Source organism: Microchirus variegatus, assembly GCF_963457635.1.
Source record: "Microchirus variegatus genome assembly, chromosome: 15".
Taxonomy (NCBI): domain Eukaryota; kingdom Metazoa; phylum Chordata; class Actinopteri; order Pleuronectiformes; family Soleidae; genus Microchirus; species Microchirus variegatus.
The window spans coordinates 18,950,378-18,978,123 of NC_139816.1; positions in this window are offsets into that span (position 1 = coordinate 18,950,378).

The window sequence follows — 27,746 nt, forward strand, 5'->3', positions numbered from 1 at the left end:
TTGGAATGTCTTGAAATTGTACTCAGTCATAGTCAACAACGCCCTGAACAAGAAACTATTGAAAATATTTGCATATCGCTTAAGGAATATTTTTAATGAATTCTTGAAAATCAGGAAAGCGATCCATGCACTTAGGCAGTGACTTAACTTTTTATTCAAAAAAGACCCCAAAAGTATCTTGGAATGTCTTGAAATTGTACACAGTCATAGTCAAGCATGCCCTGAACAAGAATCCGTTGAATATATTTGCATATCTCTTGAAGAATATTTTTAATGAACTTTTGAAAATCAGGAAAGCGATCCATGCACTTGGACATTCCAAGTATGTTGGAATGTCTTGAAATTGTACTCAGTCATAGTCAACGACGCCCTGAACAAGAATCCGTTGAAAATATTTGCATATCGCTTAAGGAATATTTTTAATGAATTTTTGAAAATCAGGAAAGCGATCCATGCACTTAGGCAGTGACTTAACTTTTTATTCAAAAAAGACCCCAAAAGTATCTTGGAATGTCTTGAAATTGTACACAGTCATAGTCAAGCATGCCCTGAACAAGAATCCGTTGAATATATTTGCATATCTCTTGAAGAATATTTTTAATGAACTTTTGAAAATCAGGAAATTGATCCATGCACTTGGACATTCCAAGTATGTTGGAATGTCTTGAAATTGTACTCGGTCATAGTCAACGACGCCCTGAACAAGAATCCATTGAAAATATTTGCATATCTCTTAAGGAATATTTTTAATGAATTTTTGAAAATGATGAAAGTCTGTGCACTTAGGCAGTGACTTAACTTTTTATTCAAAAAAGACCCCAAAGGTATCTTGGAATGTCTTGAAATTGTACACAGTCATAGTCAAGCATGCCCTGAACAAGAATCCGTTGAATATATTTGCATATCTCTTGAAGAATATTTTTAATGAACTTTTGAAAATCAGGAAAGCGATCCATGCACTTGGACATTCCAAGTATGTTGGAATGTCTTGAAATTGTACTCAGTCATAGTCAACGACGCCCTGAACAAGAATCCGTTGAAAATATTTGCATATCGTTTAAGGAATATTTTTAAAGAATTTCTGAAAATCAGGAAAGCGATCCATGCACTTAGGCAGTGACTTAACTTTTTATTCAAAAAAGACCCCAAAAGTATCTTGGAATGTCTTGAAATTGTACACAGTCATAGTCAAGCATGCCCTGAACAAGAATCCGTTGAATATATTTGCATATCTCTTGAAGAATATTTTTAATGAACTTTTGAAAATCAGGAAATTGATCCATGCACTTGGACATTCCAAGTATGTTGGAATGTCTTGAAATTGTACTCGGTCATAGTCAACGACGCCCTGAACAAGAATCCATTGAAAATATTTGCATATCTCTTAAGGAATATTTTTAATGAATTTTTGAAAATGATGAAAGTCTGTGCACTTAGGCAGTGACTTAACTTTTTATTCAAAAATGACCCCAAAGGTATCTTGGAATGTCTTGAAATTGTACACAGTCATAGTCAAGCATGCCCTGAACAAGAATCCGTTGAATATATTTGCATATCTCTTGAAGAATATTTTTAATGAACTTTTGAAAATCAGGAAAGCGATCCATGCACTTGGACATTCCAAGTATGTTGGAATGTCTTGAAATTGTACTCAGTCATAGTCAACGACGCCCTGAACAAGAATCCGTTGAAAATATTTGCATATCGTTTAAGGAATATTTTTAAAGAATTTCTGAAAATCAGGAAAGCGATCCATGCACTAAGGCAGTGACTTAAATTTTTATTCAAAAAAGACCCCAAAAGTATCTTGGAATGTCTTGAAATTGTACACAGTCATAGTCAAGCATGCCCTGAACAAGAATCCGTTGAATATATTTGCATATCTCTTGAAGAATATTTTTAATGAACTTTTGAAAATCAGGAAATTGATCCATGCACTTGGACATTCCAAGTATGTTGGAATGTCTTGAAATTGTACTCAGTCATAGTCAACGACGCCCTGAACAAGAATCCGTTGAAAATATTTGCATATCGCTTAAGGAATATTTTTAATGAATTTTTGAAAATCAGGAAAGCGATCCATGCACTTAGGCAGTGACTTAACTTTTTCGTCAAAAAAGACCCCAAAAGTATCTTGGAATGTCTTGAAATTGTACACAGTCATAGTCAAGCATGCCCTGAACAATAATCCGTTGAATATATTTGCATATCTCTTGAAGAATATTTTTAATGAATTTTTGAAAATCCGGAAAGCGATCCATGCACTTGGACATTCCAAGTATGTTGGAATGTCTTGAAATTGTACTCAGTCATAGTCAACGACGCCTTGAACAAGAATCCACTGAAAATATTTGCATATCTCTTAAGGAATATTTTTAATGAATTTTTGAAAATGATGAAAGTCTGTGCACTTAGGCAGTGACTTAACTTTTTATTCAAAAAAGACCCCAAAGGTATCTTGGAATGTCTTGAAATTGTACACAGTCATAGTCAAGCATGCCCTGAACAAGAATCCGTTGAATATATTTGCATATCTCTTGAAGAATATTTTTAATGAACTTTTGAAAATCAGGAAAGCGATCCATGCACTTGGACATTCCAAGTATGTTGGAATGTCTTGAAATTGTACTCAGTCATAGTCAACGACGCCCTGAACAAGAATCCGTTGAAAATATTTGCATATCGCTTAAGGAATATTTTTAATGAATTTTTGAAAATCAGGAAAGCGATCCATGCACTTAGGCAGTGACTTAACTTTTTTGTCAAAAAAGACCCCAAAAGTATCTTGGAATGTCTTGAAATTGTACACAGTCATAGTCAAGCATGCCCTGAACAAGAATCCGTTGAATATATTTGCATATCTCTTGAAGAATATTTTTAATGAATTTTTGAAAATCCGAAAAGCGATCCATGCACTTGGACATTCCAAGTATGTTGGAATGTCTTGAAATTGTACTCAGTCATAGTCAACGACGCCTTGAACAAGAATCAATTGAAAATATTTGCATATCTCTTAAGGAATATTTTTAATGAATTTTTGAAAATGAGGAAAGTCTGTGCACTTAGGCAGTGACTTAACTTTTTATTCAAAAAAGACCCCAAAAGTATCTTGGAATGTCTTGAAATTGTACACAGTCATAGTCAAGCATGCCCTGAACAAGAATCCGTTGAATATATTTGCATATCTCTTGAAGAATATTTTTAATGAACTTTTGAAAATCAGGAAAGCGATCCATGCACTTGGACATTCCAAGTATGTTGGAATGTCTTGAAATTGTACTCAGTCATAGTCAACGACGCCCTGAACAAGAATCCGTTGAAAATATTTGCATATCGTTTAAGGAATATTTTTAAAGAATTTCTGAAAATCAGGAAAGCGATCCATGCACTTAGGCAGTGACTTAACTTTTTCGTCAAAAAAGACCCCAAAAGTATCTTGGAATGTCTTGAAATTGTACACAGTCATAGTCAAGAATGCCCTGAACAAGAATCCGTTGAATATATTTGCATATCTCTTGAAGAATATTTTTAATGAATTTTTGAAAATCCGGAAAGCGATCCATGCACTTGGACATTCCAAGTATGTTGGAATGTCTTGAAATTGTACTCAGTCATAGTAAACAACGCCCTGAACAAGAATCCATTGAAAATATTTGCATATCTCTTAAGGAATATTTTTAATGAATTTTTGAAAATGAGGAAAGTCTGTGCACTTAGGCAGTGACTTAACTTTTTATTCAAAAAAGACCCCAAAGGTATCTTGGAATGTCTTGAAATTGTACACAGTCATAGTCAAGCATGCCCTGAACAAGAATCCGTTGAATATATTTGCATATCTCTTGAAGAATATTTTTAATGAACTTTTGAAAATCAGGAAAGCGATCCATGCACTTGGACATTCCAAGTATGTTGGAATGTCTTGAAATTGTACTCAGTCATAGTCAACAACGCCCTGAACAAGAAACTATTGAAAATATTTGCATATCGCTTAAGGAATATTTTTAATGAATTCTTGAAAATCAGGAAAGCGATCCATGCACTTAGGCAGTGACTTAACTTTTTATTCAAAAAAGACCCCAAAAGTATCTTGGAATGTCTTGAAATTGTACACAGTCATAGTCAAGCATGCCCTGAACAAGAATCCGTTGAATATATTTGCATATCTCTTGAAGAATATTTTTAATGAACTTTTGAAAATCAGGAAAGCGATCCATGCACTTGGACATTCCAAGTATGTTGGAATGTCTTGAAATTGTACTCAGTCATAGTCAACGACGCCCTGAACAAGAATCCGTTGAAAATATTTGCATATCGCTTAAGGAATATTTTTAATGAATTTTTGAAAATCAGGAAAGCGATCCATGCACTTAGGCAGTGACTTAACTTTTTATTCAAAAAAGACCCCAAAAGTATCTTGGAATGTCTTGAAATTGTACACAGTCATAGTCAAGCATGCCCTGAACAAGAATCCGTTGAATATATTTGCATATCTCTTGAAGAATATTTTTAATGAACTTTTGAAAATCAGGAAATTGATCCATGCACTTGGACATTCCAAGTATGTTGGAATGTCTTGAAATTGTACTCGGTCATAGTCAACGACGCCCTGAACAAGAATCCATTGAAAATATTTGCATATCTCTTAAGGAATATTTTTAATGAATTTTTGAAAATGATGAAAGTCTGTGCACTTAGGCAGTGACTTAACTTTTTATTCAAAAAAGACCCCAAAGGTATCTTGGAATGTCTTGAAATTGTACACAGTCATAGTCAAGCATGCCCTGAACAAGAATCCGTTGAATATATTTGCATATCTCTTGAAGAATATTTTTAATGAACTTTTGAAAATCAGGAAAGCGATCCATGCACTTGGACATTCCAAGTATGTTGGAATGTCTTGAAATTGTACTCAGTCATAGTCAACGACGCCCTGAACAAGAATCCGTTGAAAATATTTGCATATCGTTTAAGGAATATTTTTAAAGAATTTCTGAAAATCAGGAAAGCGATCCATGCACTTAGGCAGTGACTTAACTTTTTATTCAAAAAAGACCCCAAAAGTATCTTGGAATGTCTTGAAATTGTACACAGTCATAGTCAAGCATGCCCTGAACAAGAATCCGTTGAATATATTTGCATATCTCTTGAAGAATATTTTTAATGAACTTTTGAAAATCAGGAAATTGATCCATGCACTTGGACATTCCAAGTATGTTGGAATGTCTTGAAATTGTACTCGGTCATAGTCAACGACGCCCTGAACAAGAATCCATTGAAAATATTTGCATATCTCTTAAGGAATATTTTTAATGAATTTTTGAAAATGATGAAAGTCTGTGCACTTAGGCAGTGACTTAACTTTTTATTCAAAAATGACCCCAAAGGTATCTTGGAATGTCTTGAAATTGTACACAGTCATAGTCAAGCATGCCCTGAACAAGAATCCGTTGAATATATTTGCATATCTCTTGAAGAATATTTTTAATGAACTTTTGAAAATCAGGAAAGCGATCCATGCACTTGGACATTCCAAGTATGTTGGAATGTCTTGAAATTGTACTCAGTCATAGTCAACGACGCCCTGAACAAGAATCCGTTGAAAATATTTGCATATCGTTTAAGGAATATTTTTAAAGAATTTCTGAAGATCAGGAAAGCGATCCATGCACTAAGGCAGTGACTTAAATTTTTATTCAAAAAAGACCCCAAAAGTATCTTGGAATGTCTTGAAATTGTACACAGTCATAGTCAAGCATGCCCTGAACAAGAATCCGTTGAATATATTTGCATATCTCTTGAAGAATATTTTTAATGAACTTTTGAAAATCAGGAAATTGATCCATGCACTTGGACATTCCAAGTATGTTGGAATGTCTTGAAATTGTACTCAGTCATAGTCAACGACGCCCTGAACAAGAATCCGTTGAAAATATTTGCATATCGCTTAAGGAATATTTTTAATGAATTTTTGAAAATCAGGAAAGCGATCCATGCACTTAGGCAGTGACTTAACTTTTTCGTCAAAAAAGACCCCAAAAGTATCTTGGAATGTCTTGAAATTGTACACAGTCATAGTCAAGCATGCCCTGAACAATAATCCGTTGAATATATTTGCATATCTCTTGAAGAATATTTTTAATGAATTTTTGAAAATCCGGAAAGCGATCCATGCACTTGGACATTCCAAGTATGTTGGAATGTCTTGAAATTGTACTCAGTCATAGTCAACGACGCCTTGAACAAGAATCCACTGAAAATATTTGCATATCTCTTAAGGAATATTTTTAATGAATTTTTGAAAATGATGAAAGTCTGTGCACTTAGGCAGTGACTTAACTTTTTATTCAAAAAAGACCCCAAAGGTATCTTGGAATGTCTTGAAATTGTACACAGTCATAGTCAAGCATGCCCTGAACAAGAATCCGTTGAATATATTTGCATATCTCTTGAAGAATATTTTTAATGAACTTTTGAAAATCAGGAAAGCGATCCATGCACTTGGACATTCCAAGTATGTTGGAATGTCTTGAAATTGTACTCAGTCATAGTCAACGACGCCCTGAACAAGAATCCGTTGAAAATATTTGCATATCGCTTAAGGAATATTTTTAATGAATTTTTGAAAATCAGGAAAGCGATCCATGCACTTAGGCAGTGACTTAACTTTTTTGTCAAAAAAGACCCCAAAAGTATCTTGGAATGTCTTGAAATTGTACACAGTCATAGTCAAGCATGCCCTGAACAAGAATCCGTTGAATATATTTGCATATCTCTTGAAGAATATTTTTAATGAATTTTTGAAAATCCGAAAAGCGATCCATGCACTTGGACATTCCAAGTATGTTGGAATGTCTTGAAATTGTACTCAGTCATAGTCAACGACGCCTTGAACAAGAATCAATTGAAAATATTTGCATATCTCTTAAGGAATATTTTTAATGAATTTTTGAAAATGAGGAAAGTCTGTGCACTTAGGCAGTGACTTAACTTTTTATTCAAAAAAGACCCCAAAAGTATCTTGGAATGTCTTGAAATTGTACACAGTCATAGTCAAGCATGCCCTGAACAAGAATCCGTTGAATATATTTGCATATCTCTTGAAGAATATTTTTAATGAACTTTTGAAAATCAGGAAAGCGATCCATGCACTTGGACATTCCAAGTATGTTGGAATGTCTTGAAATTGTACTCAGTCATAGTCAACGACGCCCTGAACAAGAATCCGTTGAAAATATTTGCATATCGTTTAAGGAATATTTTTAAAGAATTTCTGAAAATCAGGAAAGCGATCCATGCACTTAGGCAGTGACTTAACTTTTTCGTCAAAAAAGACCCCAAAAGTATCTTGGAATGTCTTGAAATTGTACACAGTCATAGTCAAGAATGCCCTGAACAAGAATCCGTTGAATATATTTGCATATCTCTTGAAGAATATTTTTAATGAATTTTTGAAAATCCGGAAAGCGATCCATGCACTTGGACATTCCAAGTATGTTGGAATGTCTTGAAATTGTACTCAGTCATAGTAAACAACGCCCTGAACAAGAATCCATTGAAAATATTTGCATATCTCTTAAGGAATATTTTTAATGAATTTTTGAAAATGAGGAAAGTCTGTGCACTTAGGCAGTGACTTAACTTTTTATTCAAAAAAGACCCCAAAGGTATCTTGGAATGTCTTGAAATTGTACACAGTCATAGTCAAGCATGCCCTGAACAAGAATCCGTTGAATATATTTGCATATCTCTTGAAGAATATTTTTAATGAACTTTTGAAAATCAGGAAAGCGATCCATGCACTTGGACATTCCAAGTATGTTGGAATGTCTTGAAATTGTACTCAGTCATAGTCAACGACGCCCTGAACAAGAATCCGTTGAAAATATTTGCATATCGCTTAAGGAATATTTTTAATGAATTTTTGAAAATCAGGAAAGCGATCCATGCACTTCGGCAGTGACTTAACTTTTTTGTCAAAAAAGACCCCAAAAGTATCTTGGAATGTCTTGAAATTGTACACAGTCATAGTCAAGCATGCCCTGAACAAGAATCCGTTGAATATATTTGCATATCTCTTGAAGAATATTTTTAATGAATTTTTGAAAATCCGAAAAGCGATCCATGCACTTGGACATTCCAAGTATGTTGGAATGTCTTGAAATTGTACTCAGTCATAGTCAACGACGCCCTGAACAAGAATCAATTGAAAATATTTGCATATCTCTTGAGGAATATTTTTAATGAATTTTTGAAAATCAGGAAAGCGATCCATGCACTTAGGCAGTGACTTAACTTTTGATGTTTTTGGGTTGTTTTTAAAGAATTAAAGCTGCAGGAGTTCATCCATGTCGTCCAGTCGCTGGAAACAAACGTTTGGACACCGTGGATCACACAGCAGGATATCAGGTGAGACGAAGGAAACGATCCATTTGCCCTGATGCACTTAGTGACTTGACTTTTTTTTCAAAAAAAACCCCAAAAGTAAATTGGAATGTCTTGAAATTGTACACAGTCATAGTCAAGCATGCCCTGAACAAGAATCCGTTGAATATATTTGCATATCTCTTGAAGAATATTTTTAATGAATTTTTGAAAATCCGGAAAGCGATCCATGCACTTGGACATTCCAAGTATGTTGGAATGTCTTGAAATTGTACTCAGTCATAGTCAACGACGCCCTGAACAAGAATCCGTTGAAAATATTTGCATATCGCTTAAGGAATATTTTTAATGAATTTTTGAAAATCAGGAAAGCGATCCATGCACTTAGGCAGTGACTTAACTTTTTCGTCAAAAAAGACCCCAAAAGTATCTTGGAATGTCTTGAAATTGTACACAGTCATAGTCAAGCATGCCCTGAACAAGAAACCGTTGAATATATTTGCATATCTCTTGAAGAATATTTTTAATTAATTTTTGAAAATCCGAAAAGCGATCCATGCACTTGGACATTCCAAGTATGTTGGAATGTGTTGAAATTGTACTCAGTCATAGTCAACGAAGCCCTGAACAAGAATCCATTGAAAATATTTGCATATCTCTTAAGGAATATTTTTAATGAATTTTTGGAAATGAGGAAAGTCTGTGCACTTAGGCAGTGACTTAACTTTTTATTCAAAAAAGACCCCAAAAGTATCTTGGAATGTCTTGAAATTGTACACAGTCATAGTCAAGCATGCCCTGAACAAGAATCCGTTGAATATATTTGCATATCTCTTGAAGAATATTTTTAATGAATTTTTGAAAATCCGGAAAGCGATCCATGCACTTGGACATTCCAAGTATGTTGGAATGTCTTGAAATTGTACTCAGTCATAGTCAACAACGCCCTGAACGAGAATCCGTGGAAAATATTTGCATATCGCTTAAGGAATATTTTTAATGAATTTTTGAAAATCAGGAAAGCGATCCATGCACTGAGGCAGTGACTTAACTTTTTCGTCAAAAAAGACCCCAAAAGTATCTTGGAATGTCTTGAAATTGTACACAGTCATAGTCAAGCATGCCCTGAACAAGAAACCGTTGAAAATATTTGCATATCGCTTAAGGAATATTTTTAATGAATTTTTGAAAATCAGGAAAGCGATCCATGCACTTGGACATTCCAAGTATGTTGGAATGTCTTGAAATTGTACTCAGTCATAGTCAACGACGCCCTGAACAAGAATCAATTGAAAATATTTGCATATCGCTTAAGGAATATTTTTAATGAATTTTTGAAAATCAGGAAAGCGATCCATGCACTTAGGCAGTGACTTAACTTTTTTGTCAAAAAAGACCCCAAAAGTATTTCGGAATGTCTTGAAAGTGTACACAGTCATAGTCAAGCATGCCCTGAACAAGAATCCGTTGAATATATTTGCATATCTCTTGAAGAATATTTTTAATGAATTTTTGAAAATGAGGAAAGTCTGTGCACTTAGGCAGTGACTTAACTTTTTATTCACATAAGACCCCAAAAGTATCTTGGAATGTCTTGAAATTGTACACAGTCATAGTCAAGCATGCCCTGAACAAGAATCCGTTGAATATATTTGCATATCTCTTGAAGAATATTTTTAATGAACTTTTGAAAATCAGGAAAGCGATCCATGCACTTGGACATTCCAAGTATGTTGGAATGTTTTGAAATTGTACTCAGTCATAGTCAACGACGCCCTGAACAAGAATCCGTTGAAAATATTTGCATATCGCTTAAGGAATATTTTTAATGAATTTTTGAAAATCAGGAAAGCGATCCATGCACTTAGGCAGTGACTTAACTTTTTATTCAAAAAAGACCCCAAAAGTATCTTGGAATGTCTTGAAATTGTACACAGTCATAGTCAAGCATGCCCTGAACAAGAATCCGTTGAATATATTTGCATATCTCTTGAAGAATATTTTTAATGAATTTTTGAAAATCCGAAAAGCGATCCATGCACTTGGACATTCCAAGTATGTTGGAATGTCTTGAAATTGTACTCAGTCATAGTCAACGACGCCCTGAACAAGAATCAATTGAAAATATTTGCATATCTCTTAAGGAATATTTTAAATGAATTTTTGAAAATTAGGAAAGCGATCCATGCACTTAGGCAGTGACTTAACTTTTTATGTTTTTGGTTTGTTTTTAAAGCATTAAAGCTGCAGGAGTTCATCCATGTCGCCCAGTCGCTGGAAACAAACGTTTGGACACCATGGATCACACAGCAGGAAATAAGGTGAGACGGAGGAAACGATCCATTTGCCCTGATGCACTTAGTGACTTGACTTTTTTTTCAAAAAAGACCCCAAAAGTATCTTGGAATGTCTTGAAATTGTACACAGTCATAGTCAAGCATGCCCTGAACAAGAATCCGTTGAATATATTTGCATATCTCTTGAGGAATATTTTTAATGAATTTTTGAAAATCAGGAAAGCGATCCATACACTTAGGCAGTGACTTAACTTTTGATGTTTTTGGGTTGTTTTTAAAGAATTAAAGCTGCAGGAGTTCATCCATATAGTCCAGTCGCTGGAAACAAACGTTTGGACACCGTGGATCACACAGCAGGATATCAGGTGAGACGAAGGAAACGATCCATTTGCCCTGATGCACTTAGTGACTTGACTTTTTTTTCAAAAAAAACCCCAAAAGTAAATTGGAATGTCTTGAAATTGTACACAGTCATAGTCAAGCATGCCCTGAACAAGAATCCGTTGAATATATTTGCATATCTCTTGAAGAATATTTTTAATGAATTTTTGAAAATCCGGAAAGCGATCCATGCACTTGGACATTCCAAGTATGTTGGAATGTCTTGAAATTGTACTCAGTCATAGTCAACGACGCCCTGAACAAGAATCCGTTGAAAATATTTGCATATCGCTTAAGGAATATTTTTAATGAATTTTTGAAAATCAGGAAAGCGATCCATGCACTTAGGCAGTGACTTAACTTTTTATTCAAAAAAGACCCCAAAAGTATCTTGGAATGTCTTGAAATTGTACACAGTCATAGTCAAGCATGCCCTGAACAAGAATCCGTTGAATATATTTGCATATCTCTTGAAGAATATTTTTAATGAATTTTTGAAAATCCGAAAAGCGATCCATGCACTTGGACATTCCAAGTATGTTGGAATGTCTTGAAATTGTACTCAGTCATAGTCAACGACGCCCTGAACAAGAATCAATTGAAAATATTTGCATATCTCTTAAGGAATATTTTAAATGAATTTTTGAAAATTAGGAAAGCGATCCATGCACTTAGGCAGTGACTTAACTTTTTATGTTTTTGGTTTGTTTTTAAAGCATTAAAGCTGCAGGAGTTCATCCATGTCGCCCAGTCGCTGGAAACAAACGTTTGGACACCATGGATCACACAGCAGGAAATAAGGTGAGACGGAGGAAACGATCCATTTGCCCTGATGCACTTAGTGACTTGACTTTTTTTTCAAAAAAGACCCCAAAAGTATCTTGGAATGTCTTGAAATTGTACACAGTCATAGTCAAGCATGCCCTGAACAAGAATCCGTTGAATATATTTGCATATCTCTTGAGGAATATTTTAAATGAATTTTTGAAAATCAGGAAAGCGATCCATACACTTAGGCAGTGACTTAACTTTTGATGTTTTTGGGTTGTTTTTAAAGAATTAAAGCTGCAGGAGTTCATCCATATAGTCCAGTCGCTGGAAACAAACGTTTGGACACCGTGGATCACACAGCAGGATATCAGGTGAGACGAAGGAAACGATCCATTTGCCCTGATGCACTTAGTGACTTGACTTTTTTTTCAAAAAAAACCCCAAAAGTAAATTGGAATGTCTTGAAATTGTACACAGTCATAGTCAAGCATGCCCTGAACAAGAATCCGTTGAATATATTTGCATATCTCTTGAAGAATATTTTTAATGAATTTTTGAAAATCCGGAAAGCGATCCATGCACTTGGACATTCCAAGTATGTTGGAATGTCTTGAAATTGTACTCAGTCATAGTCAAGCATGCCCTGAACAAGAATCCGTTGAAAATATTTGCATATCGCTTAAGGAATATTTTTAATGAATTTTTGAAAATCAGGAAAGCGATCCATGCACTTAGGCAGTGACTTAACTTTTTCGTCAAAAAAGACCCCAAAAGTATCTTGGAATGTCTTGAAATTGTACACAGTCATAGTCAAGCATGCCCTGAACAAGAAACCGTTGAATATATTTGCATATCTCTTGAAGAATATTTTTAATTAATTTTTGAAAATCCGAAAAGCGATCCATGCACTTGGACATTCCAAGTAAGTTGGAATGTGTTGAAATTGTACTCAGTCATAGTCAAGCATGCCCTGAACAAGAATCCGTTGAAAATATTTGCATATCGCTTAAGGAATATTTTTAATGAATTTTTGAAAATCAGGAAAGCGATCCATGCACTTAGGCAGTGACTTAACTTTTTCGTCAAAAAAGACCCCAAAAGTATCTTGGAATGTCTTGAAATTGTACACAGTCATAGTCAAGCATGCCCTGAACAAGAAACCGTTGAATATATTTGCATATCGCTTAAGGAATATTTTTAATGAATTTTTGAAAATCAGGAAAGCGATCCATGCACTTAGGCAGTGACTTAACTTTTTCGTCAAAAAAGACCCCAAAAGTATCTTGGAATGTCTTGAAATTGTACACAGTCATAGTCAAGCATGCCCTGAACAAGAAACCGTTGAATATATTTGCATATCTCTTGAAGAATATTTTTAATTAATTTTTGAAAATCCGAAAAGCGATCCATGCACTTGGACATTCCAAGTAAGTTGGAATGTGTTGAAATTGTACTCAGTCATAGTCAACGAAGCCCTGAACAAGAATCCATTGAAAATATTTGCATATCTCTTAAGGAATATTTTTAATGAATTTTTGGAAATGAGGAAAGTCTGTGCACTTAGGCAGTGACTTAACTTTTTATTCAAAAAAGACCCCAAAAGTATCTTGGAATGTCTTGAAATTGTACACAGTCATAGTCAAGCATGCCCTGAACAAGAATCCGTTGAATATATTTGCATATCTCTTGAAGAATATTTTTAATGAATTTTTGAAAATGAGGAAAGTCTGTGCACTTAGGCAGTGACTTAACTTTTTATTCAAAAAAGACCCCAAAAGTATCTTGGAATGTCTTGAAATTGTACACAGTCATAGTCAAGCATGCCCTGAACAAGAATCCGTTGAATATATTTGCATATCTCTTGAAGAATATTTTCAATGAACTTTTGAAAATCAGGAAAGCGATCCATGCACTTGGACATTCAAAGTATGTTGGAATGTCTTGAAATTGTACTCAGTCATAGTCAACGACGCCCTGAACAAGAATCCGTTGAAAATATTTGCATATCGCTTAAGGAATATTTTTAATGAATTTTTGAAAATCAGGAAAGCGATCCATGCACTTAGGCAGTGACTTAACTTTTTCGTCAAAAAAGACCCCAAAAGTATCTTGGAATGTCTTGAAATTGTACACAGTCATAGTCAAGCATGCCCTGAACAAGAATCCGTTGAATATATTTGCATATCTCTTGAAGAATATTTTTAATGAATTTTTGAAAATCCGGAAAGCTATCCATGCACTTGGACATTCCAAGTAAGTTGGAATGTCTTGAAATTGTACTCAGTCATAGTCAACGACGCCCTGAACAAGAATCAATTGAAAATATTTGCATATCTCTTAAGGAATATTTTTAATGAATTTTTGAAAATGAGGAATTTCTGTGCACTTAGGCAGTGACTTAACTTTTTATTCAAAAAAGACCCCAAAAGTATCTTGGAATGTCTTGAAATTGTACACAGTCATAGTCAAGCATGCCCTGAACAAGAATCCGTTGAATATATTTGCATATCTCTTGAAGAATATTTTTAATGAACTTTTGAAAATCAGGAAAGCGATCCATGTACTTGGACATTCAAAGTATGTTGGAATGTCTTGAAATTGTACTCGGTCATAGTCAACGACGCCCTGAACAAGAATCCGTTGAAAATATTTGCATATCGCTTAAGGAATATTTTTAATGAATTTTTGAAAATCAGGAAAGCGATCCATGCACTTAGGCAGTGACTTAACTTTTTCGTCAAAAAAGACCCCAAAAGTATCTTGGAATGTCTTGAAATTGTACACAGTCATAGTCAAGCATGCCCTGAACAAGAATCCGTTGAATATATTTGCATATCTCTTGAAGAATATTTTTAATGAACTTTTGAAAATCAGGAAAGCGATCCATGCACTTGGACATTCCAAGTATGTTGGAATGTCTTGAAATTGTACTCAGTCATAGTCAACGACGCCCTGAACAAGAATCCGTTGAAAATATTTGCATATCGCTTAAGGAATATTTTTAATGAATTTTTGAAAATCAGGAAAGCGATCCATGCACTTAGGCAGTGACTTAACTTTTTTGTCAAAAAAGACCCCAAAAGTATCTTGGAATGTCTTGAAATTGTACACAGTCATAGTCAAGCATGCCCTGAACAAGAATCCGTTGAATATATTTGCATATCTCTTGAAGAATATTTTTAATGAATTTTTGAAAATCCGAAAAGCGATCCATGCACTTGGACATTCCAAGTATGTTGGAATGTCTTGAAATTGTACTCAGTCATAGTCAACGACGCCCTGAACAAGAATCAATTGAAAATATTTGCATATCTCTTAAGGAATATTTTTAATGAATTTTTGAAAATGAGGAAAGTCTGTGCACTTAGGCAGTGACTTAACTTTTTATTCAAAAAAGACCCCAAAAGTATCTTGGAATGTCTTGAAATTGTACACAGTCATAGTCAAGCATGCCCTGAACAAGAATCCGTTGAATATATTTGCATATCTCTTGAAGAATATTTTTAATGAACTTTTGAAAATCAGGAAAGCGATCCATGCACTTGGACATTCCAAGTATGTTGGAATGTCTTGAAATTGTACTCAGTCATAGTCAACGACGCCCTGAACAAGAATCCGTTGAAAATATTTGCATATCGTTTAAGGAATATTTTTAAAGAATTTCTGAAAATCAGGAAAGCGATCCATGCACTTAGGCAGTGACTTAACTTTTCCGTCAAAAAAGACCCCAAAAGTATCTTGGAATGTCTTGAAATTGTACACAGTCATAGTCAAGAATGCCCTGAACAAGAATCCGTTGAATATATTTGCATATCTCTTGAAGAATATTTTTAATGAATTTTTGAAAATCAGGAAAGCGATCCATGCACTTGGACATTCCAAGTATGTTGGAATGTCTTGAAATTGTACTCGGTCATAGTCAACGACGCCCTGAACAAGAATCCATTGAAAATATTTGCATATCTCTTAAGGAATATTTTTAATGAATTTTTGAAAATGATGAAAGTCTGTGCACTTAGGCAGTGACTTAACTTTTTATTCAAAAAAGACCCCAAAGGTATCTTGGAATGTCTTGAAATTGTACTTAGTCATAGTCAAGCATGCCCTGAACAAGAATCCGTTGAATATATTTGCATATCTCTTGAAGAATATTTTTAATGAACTTTTGAAAATCAGGAAAGCGATCCATGCACTTGGACATTCCAAGTATGTTGGAATGTCTTGAAATTGTACTCAGTCATAGTCAACGACGCCCTGAACAAGAATCCATTGAAAATATTTGCATATCGTTTAAGGAATATTTTTAAAGAATTTCTGAAAATCAGGAAAGCGATCCATGCACTTAGGCAGTGACTAAACTTTTTTGTCAAAAAAGACCCCAAAAGTATCTTGGAATGTCTTGAAATTTTACACAGTCATAGTCAAGCATGCCCTGAACAAGAATATGTTGAATATATTTGCATATCTCTTGAAGAATATTTTTAATGAATTTTTGAAAATCCGAAAAGCGATCCATGCACTTGGACATTCCAAGTATGTTGGAATGTCTTGAAATTGTACTCAGTCATAGTCAACGACGCCCTGAACAAGAATCAATTGAAAATATTTGCATATCTCTTAAGGAATATTTTTAATTAATTTTTGAAAATGATGAAAGTCTGTGCACTTAGGCAGTGACTTAACTTTTTATTCAAAAAAGACCCCAAAAGTATCTTGGAATGTCTTGAAATTGTACACAGTCATAGTCAAGCATGCCCTGAACAAGAATCCGTTGAATATATTTGCATATCTCTTGAAGAATATTTTTAATGAACTTTTGAAAATCAGGAAAGCGATCCATGCACTTGGACATTCCAAGTATGTTGGAATGTCTTGAAATTGTACTCAGTCATAGTCAACGACGCCCTGAACAAGAATCCGTTGAAAATATTTGCATATCGTTTAAGGAATATTTTTAAAGAATTTCTGAAAATCAGGAAAGCGATCCATGCACTTAGGCAGTGACTTAACTTTTCCGTCAAAAAAGACCCCAAAAGTATCTTGGAATGTCTTGAAATTGTACACAGTCATAGTCAAGAATGCCCTGAACAAGAATCCGTTGAATATATTTGCATATCTCTTGAAGAATATTTTTAATGAATTTTTGAAAATCAGGAAAGCGATCCATGCACTTGGACATTCCAAGTATGTTGGAATGTCTTGAAATTGTACTCGGTCATAGTCAACGACGCCCTGAACAAGAATCCATTGAAAATATTTGCATATCTCTTAAGGAATATTTTTAATGAATTTTTGAAAATGATGAAAGTCTGTGCACTTAGGCAGTGACTTAACTTCTTATTCAAAAAAGACCCCAAAGGTATCTTGGAATGTCTTGAAATTGTACACAGTCATAGTCAAGCATGCCCTGAACAAGAATCCGTTGAATATATTTGCATATCTCTTGAAGAATATTTTTAATGAACTTTTGAAAATCAGGAAAGCGATCCATGCACTTGGACATTCCAAGTATGTTGGAATGTCTTGAAATTGTACTCAGTCATAGTCAACGACGCCCTGAACAAGAATCCGTTGAAAATATTTGCATATCGTTTAAGGAATATTTTTAAAGAATTTCTGAAAATCAGGAAAGCGATCCATGCACTTAGGCAGTGACTTAACTTTTTCGTCAAAAAAGACCCCAAAAGTATCTTGGAATGTCTTGAAATTGTACACAGTCATAGTCAAGAATGCCCTGAACAAGAATCCGTTGAATATATTTGCATATCTCTTGAAGAATATTTTTAATGAATTTTTGAAAATCCGGAAAGCGATCCATGCACTTGGACATTCCAAGTATGTTGGAATGTCTTGAAATTGTACTCGGTCATAGTCAACGACGCCCTGAACAAGAATCCATTGAAAATATTTGCATATCTCTTAAGGAATATTTTTAATGAATTTTTGAAAATGATGAAAGTCTGTGCACTTAGGCAGTGACTTAACTTTTTATTCAAAAAAGACCCCAAAGGTATCTTGGAATGTCTTGAAATTGTACACAGTCATAGTCAAGCATGCCCTGAACAAGAATCCGTTGAATATATTTGCATATCTCTTGAAGAATATTTTTAATGAACTTTTGAAAATCAGGAAAGCGATCCATGCACTTGGACATTCCAAGTATGTTGGAATGTCTTGAAATTGTACTCAGTCATAGTCAACGACGCCCTGAACAAGAATCCGTTGAAAATATTTGCATATCGCTTAAGGAATATTTTTAATGAATTTTTGAAAATCAGGAAAGCGATCCATGCACTTAGGCAGTGACTTAACTTTTTTGTCAAAAAAGACCCCAAAAGTATCTTGGAATGTCTTGAAATTGTACACAGTCATAGTCAAGCATGCCCTGAACAAGAATCCGTTGAATATATTTGCATATCTCTTGAAGAATATTTTTAATGAATTTTTGAAAATCCGAAAAGCGATCCATGCACTTGGACATTCCAAGTATGTTGGAATGTCTTGAAATTGTACTCAGTCATAGTCAACGACGCCCTGAACAAGAATCAATTGAAAATATTTGCATATCTCTTAAGGAATATTTTTAATGAATTTTTGAAAATGAGCAAAGTCTGTGCACTTAGGCAATGACTTAACTTTTTATTCAAAAAAGACCCCAAAAGTATCTTGGAATGTCTTGAAATTGTACACAGTCATAGTCAAGCATGCCCTGAACAAGAATCCGTTGAATATATTTGCATATCTCTTGAAGAATATTTTTAATGAACTTTTGAAAATCAGGAAAGCCATCCATGCACTTGGACATTCCAAGTATGTTGGAATGTCTTGAAATTGTACTCAGTCATAGTCAACGACACCCTGAACAAGAATCCGTTGAAAATATTTGCATATCGTTTAAGGAATATTTTTAAAGAATTTCTGAAAATCAGGAAAGCGATCCATGCACTTAGGCAGTGACTTAACTTTTTCGTCAAAAAAGACCCCAAAAGTATCTTGGAATGTCTTGAAATTGTACACAGTCATAGTCAAGAATGCCCTGAACAAGAATCCGTTGAACATATTTGCATATCTCTTGAAGAATATTTTTAATGAATTTTTGAAAATCCGGAAAGCGATCCATGCACTTGGACATTCCAAGTATGTTGGAATGTCTTGAAATTGTACTCGGTCATAGTCAACGACGCCCTGAACAAGAATCCATTGAAAATATTTGCATATCTCTTAAGGAATATTTTTAATGAATTTTTGAAAATGATGAAAGTCTGTGCACTTAGGCAGTGACTTAACTTTTTATTCAAAAAAGACCCCAAAGGTATCTTGGAATGTCTTGAAATTGTACACAGTCATAGTCAAGCATGCCCTGAACAAGAATCCGTTGAATATATTTGCATATCTCTTGAAGAATATTTTTAATGAACTTTTGAAAATCAGGAAAGCGATCCATGCACTTGGACATTCCAAGTATGTTGGAATGTCTTGAAATTGTACTCAGTCATAGTCAACGACGCCCTGAACAAGAATCCGTTGAAAATATTTGCATATCGCTTAAGGAATATTTTTAAAGAATTTCTGAAAATCAGGAAAGCGATCCATGCACTTAGGCAGTGACTTAACTTTTTCGTCAAAAAAGACCCCAAAAGTATCTTGGAATGTCTTGAAATTGTACACAGTCATAGTCAAGAATGCCCTGAACAAGAATCCGTTGAACATATTTGCATATCTCTTGAAGAATATTTTTAATGAATTTTTGAAAATCCGGAAAGCGATCCATGCACTTGGACATTCCAAGTATGTTGGAATGTCTTGAAATTGTACTCGGTCATAGTCAACGACGCCCTGAACAAGAATCCATTGAAAATATTTGCATATCTCTTAAGGAATATTTTTAATGAATTTTTGAAAATGATGAAAGTCTGTGCACTTAGGCAGTGACTTAACTTTTTATTCAAAAAAGACCCCAAAGGTATCTTGGAATGTCTTGAAATTGTACACAGTCATAGTCAAGCATGCCCTGAACAAGAATCTGTTGAATATATTTGCATATCTCTTGAAGAATATTTCTAATGAACTTTTGAAAATCAGGAAAGCGATCCATGCACTTGGACATTCCAAGTATGTTGGAATGTCTTGAAATTGTACTCAGTCATAGTCAACGACGCCCTGAACAAGAATCCGTTGAAAATATTTGCATATCGTTTAAGGAATATTTTTAAAGAATTTCTGAAAATCAGGAAAGCGATCCATGCACTTAGGCAGTGACTTAACTTTTTCGTCAAAAAAGACCCCAAAAGTATCTTGGAATGTCTTGAAATTGTACACAGTCATAGTCAAGAATGCCCTGAACAAGAATCCGTTGAATATATTTGCATATCTCTTGAAGAATATTTTTAATGAATTTTTGAAAATCCGGAAAGCGATCCATGCACTTGGACATTCCAAGTATGTTGGAATGTCTTGAAATTGTACTCGGTCATAGTCAACGACGCCCTGAACAAGAATCCATTGAAAATATTTGCATATCTCTTAAGGAATATTTTTAATGAATTTTTGAAAATGATGAAAGTCTGTGCACTTAGGCAGTGACTTAACTTTTTATTCAAAAAAGACCCCAAAGGTATCTTGGAATGTCTTGAAATTGTACACAGTCATAGTCAAGCATGCCCTGAACAAGAATCCGTTGAATATATTTGCATATCTCTTGAAGAATATTTTTAATGAACTTTTGAAAATCAGGAAAGCGATCCATGCACTTGGACATTCCAAGTATGTTGGAATGTCTTGAAATTGTACTCAGTCATAGTCAACGACGCCCTGAACAAGAATCCGTTGAAAATATTTGCATATCGCTTAAGGAATATTTCTAATGAATTTTTGAAAATCAGGAAAGCGATCCATGCACTTAGGCAGTGACTTAACTTTTTTGTCAAAAAAGACCCCAAAAGTATCTTGGAATGTCTTGAAATTGTACACAGTCATAGTCAAGCATGCCCTGAACAAGAATCCATTGAATATATTTGCATATCTCTTGAAGAATATTTTTAATGAATTTTTGAAAATCCGAAAAGCGATCCATGCACTTGGACATTCCAAGTATGTTGGAATGTCTTGAAATTGTACTCAGTCATAGTCAACGACGCCCTGAACAAGAATCAATTGAAAATATTTGCATATCTCTTAAGGAATATTTTTAATGAATTTTTGAAAATGAGGAAAGTCTGTGCACTTAGGCAGTGACTTAACTTTTTATTCAAAAAAGACCCCAAAAGTATCTTGGAATGTCTTGAAATTGTACACAGTCATAGTCAAGCATGCCCTGAACAAGAATCCGTTGAATATATTTGCATATCTCTTGAAGAATATTTTTAATGAACTTTTGAAAATCAGGAAAGCGATCCATGCACTTGGACATTCCAAGTATGTTGGAATGTCTTGAAATTGTACTCAGTCATAGTCAACGACGCCCTGAACAAGAATCCGTTGAAAATATTTGCATATCGTTTAAGGAATATTTTTAAAGAATTTCTGAAAATCAGGAAAGCGATCCATGCACTTAGGCAGTGACTTAACTTTTTCGTCAAAAAAGACCCCAAAAGTATCTTGGAATGTCTTGAAATTGTACACAGTCATAGTCAAGAATGCCCTGAACAAGAATCCGTTGAATATATTTGCATATCTCTTGAAGAATATTTTTAATGAATTTTTGAAAATCCGGAAAGCGATCCATGCACTTGGACATTCCAAGTATGTTGGAATGTCTTGAAATTGTACTCGGTCATAGTCAACGACGCCCTGAACAAGAATCCATTGAAAATATTTGCATATCTCTTAAGGAATATTTTTAATGAATTTTTGAAAATGATGAAAGTCTGTGCACTTAGGCAGTGACTTAACTTTTTATTCAAAAAAGACCCCAAAGGTATCTTGGAATGTCTTGAAATTGTACACAGTCATAGTCAAGCATGCCCTGAACAAGAATCCGTTGAATATATTTGCATATCTCTTGAAGAATATTTTTAATGAACTTTTGAAAATCAGGAAAGCGATCCATGCACTTGGACATTCCAAGTATGTTGGAATGTCTTGAAATTGTACTCAGTCATAGTCAACGACGCCCTGAACAAGAATCCGTTGAAAATATTTGCATATCGCTTAAGGAATATTTTTAATGAATTTTTGAAAATCAGGAAAGCGATCCATGCACTTAGGCAGTGACTTAACTTTTTTGTCAAAAAAGACCCCAAAAGTATCTTGGAATGTCTTGAAATTGTACACAGTCATAGTCAAGCATGCCCTGAACAAGAATCCGTTGAATATATTTGCATATCTCTTGAAGAATATTTTTAATGAATTTTTGAAAATCCGAAAAGCGATCCATGCACTTGGACATTCCAAGTATGTTGGAATGTCTTGAAATTGTACTCAGTCATAGTCAACGACGCCCTGAACAAGAATCAATTGAAAATATTTGCATATCTCTTAAGGAATATTTTTAATGAATTTTTGAAAATGAGCAAAGTCTGTGCACTTAGGCAATGACTTAACTTTTTATTCAAAAAAGACCCCAAAAGTATCTTGGAATGTCTTGAAATTGTACACAGTCATAGTCAAGCATGCCCTGAACAAGAATCCGTTGAATATATTTGCATATCTCTTGAAGAATATTTTTAATGAACTTTTGAAAATCAGGAAAGCGATCCATGCACTTGGACATTCCAAGTATGTTGGAATGTCTTGAAATTGTACTCAGTCATAGTCAACGACGCCCTGAACAAGAATCCGTTGAAAATATTTGCATATCGTTTAAGGAATATTTTTAAAGAATTTCTGAAAATCAGGAAAGCGATCCATGCACTTAGGCAGTGACTTAACTTTTTCGTCAAAAAAGACCCCAAAAGTATCTTGGAATGTCTTGAAATTGTACACAGTCATAGTCAAGCATGCCCTGAACAAGAATCCGTTGAATATATTTGCATATCTCTTGAAGAATATTTTTAATGAACTTTTGAAAATCAGGAAAGCGATCCATGCACTTGGACATTCAAAGTATGTTGGAATGTCTTGAAATTGTACTCAGTCATAGTCAACGACGCCCTGAACAAGAATCCGTTGAAAATATTTGCATATCGCTTAAGGAATATTTTTAATGAATTTTTGAAAATCAGGAAAGCGATCCATGCACTTAGGCAGTGACTTAACTTTTTCGTCAAAAAAGACCCCAAAAGTATCTTGGAATGTCTTGAAATTGTACACAGTCATAGTCAAGCATGCCCTGAACAAGAATCCGTTGAATATATTTGCATATCTCTTGAAGAATATTTTTAATGAATTTTTGAAAATCCGGAAAGCTATCCATGCACTTGGACATTCCAAGTAAGTTGGAATGTCTTGAAATTGTACTCAGTCATAGTCAACGACGCCCTGAACAAGAATCTATTGAAAATATTTGCATATCTCTTAAGGAATATTTTTAATGAATTTTTGAAAATGAGGAATTTCTGTGCACTTAGGCAGTGACTTAACTTTTTATTCAAAAAAGACCCCAAAAGTATCTTGGAATGTCTTGAAATTGTACACAGTCATAGTCAAGCATGCCCTGAACAAGAATCCGTTGAATATATTTGCATATCTCTTGAAGAATATTTTTAATGAACTTTTGAAAATCAGGAAAGCGATCCATGTACTTGGACATTCAAAGTATGTTGGAATGTCTTGAAATTGTACTCGGTCATAGTCAACGACGCCCTGAACAAGAATCCGTTGAAAATATTTGCATATCGCTTAAGGAATATTTTTAATGAATTTTTGAAAATCAGGAAAGCGATCCATGCACTTAGGCAGTCACTTAACTTTTTCGTCAAAAAAGACCCCAAAAGTATCTTGGAATGTCTTGAAATTGTACACAGTCATAGTCAAGCATGCCCTGAACAAGAATCCGTTGAATATATTTGCATATCTCTTGAAGAATATTTTTAATGAACTTTTGAAAATCAGGAAAGCGATCCATGCACTTGGACATTCCAAGTATGTTGGAATGTCTTGAAATTGTACTCAGTCATAGTCAACAACGCCCTGAACAAGAATCCGTTGAAAATATTTGCATATCGCTTAAGGAATATTTTTAATGAATTTTTGAAAATCAGGAAAGCGATCCATGCACTTAGGCAGTGACTTAACTTTTTCGTCAAAAAAGACCCCAAAAGTATCTTGGAATGTCTTGAAATTGTACACAGTCATAGTCAAGCATGCCCTGAACAAGAATCCGTTGAATATATTTGCATATCTCTTGAAGAATATTTTCAATGAACTTTTGAAAATCAGGAAAGCGATCCATGCACTTGGACATTCAAAGTATGTTGGAATGTCTTGAAATTGTACTCAGTCATAGTCAACGACGCCCTGAACAAGAATCCGTTGAAAATATTTGCATATCGCTTAAGGAATATTTTTAATGAATTTTTGAAAATCAGGAAAGCGATCCATGCACTTAGGCAGTGACTTAACTTTTTCGTCAAAAAAGACCCCAAAAGTATCTTGGAATGTCTTGAAATTGTACACAGTCATAGTCAAGCATGCCCTGAACAAGAATCCGTTGAATATATTTGCATATCTCTTGAAGAATATTTTTAATGAATTTTTGAAAATCCGGAAAGCTATCCATGCACTTGGACATTCCAAGTAAGTTGGAATGTCTTGAAATTGTACTCAGTCATAGTCAACGACGCCCTGAACAAGAATCTATTGAAAATATTTGCATATCTCTTAAGGAATATTTTTAATGAATTTTTGAAAATGAGGAATTTCTGTGCACTTAGGCAGTGACTTAACTTTTTATTCAAAAAAGACCCCAAAAGTATCTTGGAATGTCTTGAAATTGTACACAGTCATAGTCAAGCATGCCCTGAACAAGAATCCGTTGAATATATTTGCATATCTCTTGAAGAATATTTTAAATGAACTTTTGAAAATCAGGAAAGCGATCCATGTTCTTGGACATTCAAAGTATGTTGGAATGTCTTGAAATTGTACTCGGTCATAGTCAACGACGCCCTGAACAAGAATCCGTTGAAAATATTTGCATATCGCTTAAGGAATATTTTTAATGAATTTTTGAAAATCAGGAAAGCGATCCATGCACTTAGGCAGTGACTTAACTTTTTCGTCAAAAAAGACCCCAAAAGTATCTTCGAATGTCTTGAAATTGTACACAGTCATAGTCAAGCATGCCCTGAACAAGAATCCGTTGAATATATTTGCATATCTCTTGAAGAATATTTTTAATGAACTTTTGAAAATCAGGAAAGCGATCCATGCACTTGGACATTCCAAGTATGTTGGAATGTCTTGAAATTGTACTCAGTTATAGTCAACGACGCCCTGAACAAGAATCCGTTGAAAATATTTGCATATCGCTTAAGGAATATTTTTAATGAATTTTTGAAAATCAGGAAAGCGATCCATGCACTTAGGCAGTGACTTAACTTTTTCGTCAAAAAAGACCCCAAAAGTATCTTGGAATGTCTTGAAATTGTACACAGTCATAGTCAAGCATGCCCTAAACAAGAATCCGTTGAATATATTTGCATATCTCTTGAAGAATATTTTTAATGAATTTTTGAAAATCCGGAAAGCGATCCATGCTCTTGGACATTCCAAGTATGTTGGAATGTCTTGAAATTGTACTCGGTCATAGTCAACGACGCCCTGAACAAGAATCCATTGAAAATATTTGCATATCTCTTAAGGAATATTTTTAATGAATTTTTGAAAATGATGAAAGTCTGTGCACTTAGGCAGTGACTTAACTTTTTATTCAAAAAAGACCCCAAAGGTATCTTGGAATGTCTTGAAATTGTACTTAGTCATAGTCAAGCATGCCCTGAACAAGAATCCGTTGAATATATTTGCATATCTCTTGAAGAATATTTTTAATGAACTTTTGAAAATCAGGAAAGCGATCCATGCACTTGGACATTCCAAGTATGTTGGAATGTCTTGAAATTGTACTGTCATAGTCAACGACGCCCTGAACAAGAATCCGTTGAAAATATTTGCATATCGTTTAAGGAATATTTTTAAAGAATTTCTGAAAATCAGGAAAGCGATCCATGCACTTAGGCAGTGACTAAACTTTTTTGTCAAAAAAGACCCCAAAAGTATCTTGGAATGTCTTGAAATTGTACACAGTCATAGTCAAGCATGCCCTGAACAAGAATATGTTGAATATATTTGCATATCTCTTGAAGAATATTTTTAATGAACTTTTGAAAATCCGAAAAGCGATCCATGCACTTGGACATTCCAAGTATGTTGGAATGTCTTGAAATTGTACTCGGTCATAGTCAACGACGCCCTGAACAAGAATCCATTGAAAATATTTGCATATCTCTTAAGGAATATTTTTAATGAATTTTTGAAAATGATGAAAGTCTGTGCACTTAGGCAGTGACTTAACTTTTTATTCAAAAAAGACCCCAAAGGTATCTTGGAATGTCTTGAAATTGTACACAGTCATAGTCAAGCATGCCCTGAACAAGAATCCGTTGAATATATTTGCATATCTCTTGAAGAATATTTTTAATGAACTTTTGAAAATCAGGAAAGCGATCCATGCACTTGGACATTCCAAGTATGTTGGAATGTCTTGAAATTGTACTCAGTCATAGTCAACGACGCCCTGAACAAGAATCCGTTGAAAATATTTGCATATCGCTTAAGGAATATTTTTAATGAATTTTTGAAAATCAGGAAAGCGATCCATGCACTTAGGCAGTGACTTAACTTTTTTGTCAAAAAAGACCCCAAAAGTATCTTGGAATGTCTTGAAATTGTACACAGTCATAGTCAAGCATGCCCTGAACAAGAATCCGTTGAATATATTTGCATATCTCTTGAAGAATATTTTTAATGAATTTTTGAAAATCCGAAAAGCGATCCATGCACTTGGACATTCCAAGTATGTTGGAATGTCTTGAAATTGTACTCAGTCATAGTCAACGACGCCCTGAACAAGAATCAATTGAAAATATTTGCATATCTCTTAAGGAATATTTTTAATGAATTTTTGAAAATGAGGAAAGTCTGTGCACTTAGGCAGTGACTTAACTTTTTATTCAAAAAAGACCCCAAAAGTATCTTGGAATGTCTTGAAATTGTACACAGTCATAGTCAAGCATGCCCTGAACAAGAATCCGTTGAATATATTTGCATATCTCTTGAAGAATATTTTTAATGAACTTTTGAAAATCAGGAAAGCGATCCATGCACTTGGACATTCCAAGTATGTTGGAATGTCTTGAAATTGTACTCAGTCATAGTCAACGACGCCCTGAACAAGAATCCGTTGAAAATATTTGCATATCGTTTAAGGAATATTTTTAAAGAATTTCTGAAAATCAGGAAAGCGATCCATGCACTTAGGCAGTGACTTAACTTTTTCGTCATAAAAGACCCCAAAAGTATCTTGGAATGTCTTGAAATTGTACACAGTCATAGTCAAGCATGCCCTGAACAAGAATCCGTTGAATATATTTGCATATCTCTTGAAGAATATTTTTAATGAATTTTTGAAAATCCGGAAAGCGATCCATGCTCTTGGACATTCCAAGTATGTTGGAATGTCTTGAAATTGTACTCGGTCATAGTCAACGACGCCCTGAACAAGAATCCATTGAAAATATTTGCATATCTCTTAAGGAATATTTTTAATGAATTTTTGAAAATGATGAAAGTCTGTGCACTTAGGCAGTGACTTAACTTTTTATTCAAAAAAGACCCCAAAGGTATCTTGGAATGTCTTGAAATTGTACTTAGTCATAGTCAAGCATGCCCTGAACAAGAATCCGTTGAATATATTTGCATATCTCTTGAAGAATATTTTTAATGAACTTTTGAAAATCAGGAAAGCGATCCATGCAC